Source organism: Berghia stephanieae, chromosome 3 (assembly GCF_034508935.2).
Source record: "Berghia stephanieae isolate SIO BIC M18660-M18661 chromosome 3, UCSD_Bste_1.3, whole genome shotgun sequence".
NCBI lineage: Eukaryota > Metazoa > Mollusca > Gastropoda > Nudibranchia > Aeolidiidae > Berghia > Berghia stephanieae.
Window position 1 is genome coordinate 101,199,472 of NC_088362.1, and position 2,500 is coordinate 101,201,971.

General features: G+C 35.2%; 1 protein-coding gene across 6 annotated transcripts in view; it reads left to right on the forward strand.

Moving 5' to 3' along the window:
* LOC144968987 (stromelysin-3-like) overlaps nt 1-2,500 on the forward strand; it is a 162,929-nt gene that overhangs the window by 33,278 nt on the left and 127,151 nt on the right. The window contains exon 1 of one of the 6 annotated variants that reach the window (XM_078907913.1): nt 74-259. The exons of 1 other annotated variant lie outside the window; for it this stretch is intronic. The gene's annotated coding sequence lies outside the window, so the exon portion shown is untranslated. Of the gene's footprint in view, nt 1-73; nt 519-2,500 lie in introns of those variants that run through there. 4 more of the 6 variants (XM_078907912.1, XM_078907910.1, XM_078907911.1 and 1 more) reach the window with 4 other exon arrangements.

Sequence of the window (2,500 nt, forward strand, 5' to 3'; positions counted from 1 at the left end):
TAGGGAATGGAACTGCTACTACTTGGCAGCGCGTGAGATCTGAGTATATGTCCATGTGTGTGTGTGTGTGTGTGTGTGTTTGTGTGTGATTGCATCTGTGTGTCAGTGGGTCTGTGTGTGCGCATGGCATAGAGCGAGCGAGGTTGGTGAGCGGAGACCGTGTTCTGTTGGAACTTGTGTGGAACCGCAGATGCTGAAATGTGTAGGGTCGTTTCTCGCCTCTACCTAACACCGAGTGAGTGAGTGAGCGGGAGAGTGAGTAAGTGAGTCAAGAGAAATGGCTTAGCTTCTACATCTGTGTTGTGGTGTTATTATTCTCACCGCTATAACGTGTTCAAGATAGTTATTTTATGTAAATAGCTGATATTTTTACGTGGATATATTATAATATGTAATATATGAGTTCTTAATTGATTATGATCTGCATAGATATTTTGTTATAAAATTCACTGTGTGATTATAGATAGTTCTGTGATGTCGTGTATGAAAATTTACAAATAATTGGTTGACACTGCGTGGTGAGTTTGTTCTTTTTTTTTTCAAGATACTGTATCTCAACTCAGATCACTTTTGACTTACCTTTCTTTCATTGTTTGGTAGAGGTAGCTACTAGGCGGTTGTTACTTTTGTTTTGTTTTGTTTTTTTTACAATTTTCATCAGCTTAGTTGTTGTTTCCTGGGTTTGTTTGTTTTGTTGTTTTTATGTGTGTGTGTATGTGTGTTTGTGTGTTTTGTTTTTGTTTTTGTTGTTTTTAAAAAATTGTATTTGTATTTTTTAATTTGTTTGTTTGTTTGAGGGCTTTTTTGGTTTTTGTTTTTTGTTTTTGTTTTTTTGTTTTTAGTTTTTTGTTTTTTGTTTTGTTTTTTTTTTAAGGGGGGGGGGGTTCAAACTTATAAAACCCATATTATTTTGATTGTTTTAACGTTCTGCCTGTCTACAGTTAAAGTTATTCACTGTCCTTTGTGGTGATGGTACCAGTTTTTATCTTTAAAAAATGATTTTTAAAAAGAATCAATTTTGAGTAAAAGGAACGGCGAGTTGAGGATAATGTGTGAGTAACTTTAAGATACTTTTCTTGATTGAATAACACATTCATATTTGTGTGTGTGTGTGTGTGTGTGTGTGTGTGTGTGTGTGTGTGCGTGCGAGTGTGTTTCATGATTATTTTGTTGCCTATTATTGTTTTAATTATTCACGCAACCACTCCTCTTTCTTCATCAGCTTATAAGAGCGCATGCATGGTTCATATGAATATTCAAAACGATTTGGTTCGATACCAAGTGAGATGTGTTGGATTTTGTTTCTGAACGCCGCGTACTGTGGTTGGGCAGCTGGATCTAATAAAACTAAGTTCATACTGGCGCCTAAACAAAGGTTGACCTTCTCCTTACCAAACTATAGGAAAATCGTCACATTCGTTACGATACAACCAACATTTTTCTTATTTAAATTTCTTTTGTACATCATAAAAAATTAAATGTGTTTTGTAGAGCATATTTTGCTAAGGAAATTATATATTGCAAGAAATTACTTCTATTGTGTTTGAGTGATAAAAAATCTATTTTTTGTGTTAGTTGGGTGTGAAGTTTGGGGGGAGAATCCTAAAATGACTGGTAAAGAGGGAGTTAACAGCAAACTAACAACATCATTACTGTTTCAGAAAGAAACCGAAATAAACTCCGACCCTGTGTCTCTTTCATGGCTCTGAAAAGACAGATTATGTCAGTGTTAATTTGGTCCAGGGGGTCATTTTTTATTTCTATATTTATTGTTTTGCTTAATTGTGCGTTTTACCTACGCTATCAGACCATTGGATAAGTGATTTATCATCAGTTAAAGTCAAGATCTACACAAAAAGACACCAGTTGCCCTCAATTCTTGCTCGACTTTTCTGCCTCTTCCTTTTTGTTCATTTCTTTCTTCTTCTTCTTCTTCTTCTTCTTCTTCTTCTTCTTCTTCTTCTTCTTCTTCTTCTTCTTCTTCTTCTTCTTCTTCTTCTTCTTCTTCTTCTTCTTCTTCTTCTTCTTCTTCTTCTTCTTCTTCTTCTTCTTCTTCTTCTTCTCCTCCTCCTCTTCTTCTTCTTCTTCTTCTTCTTCTTCTTCTTCTTCTTCTTCTTCTTCTTCTTCTTCTTCTTCTTCTTCTTCTTCTTCTTCTTCTTCTTCTTCTTCTTCTTCTTCTTTTTTTTCTTTTTTTTTTTTAATGGAGAGTGTGTGGGGGGAGTGGGGGTGTTCATTGTTATTGTTTAATCTTTCCGGGTGTTATTTTTTTTCAGTAGCTTATACGTTAGACTTACCTGTGAAGAGAAAGATGGATGGAGAGTGATAACCAAATGATTCGGCTTTGTGAGGTGGGCTCATGCTGTCGTTCAAAAAAATAACATAAAAAAAAACAAGTATTTAAAATTTTGGCCAGATATCTCATCCTTCAAAAATCAGTCAATCAAAAAGGCTCCTTATCTTGCCGAAAACTCTTAAAACCGGGACACACATGAAGTCCCAG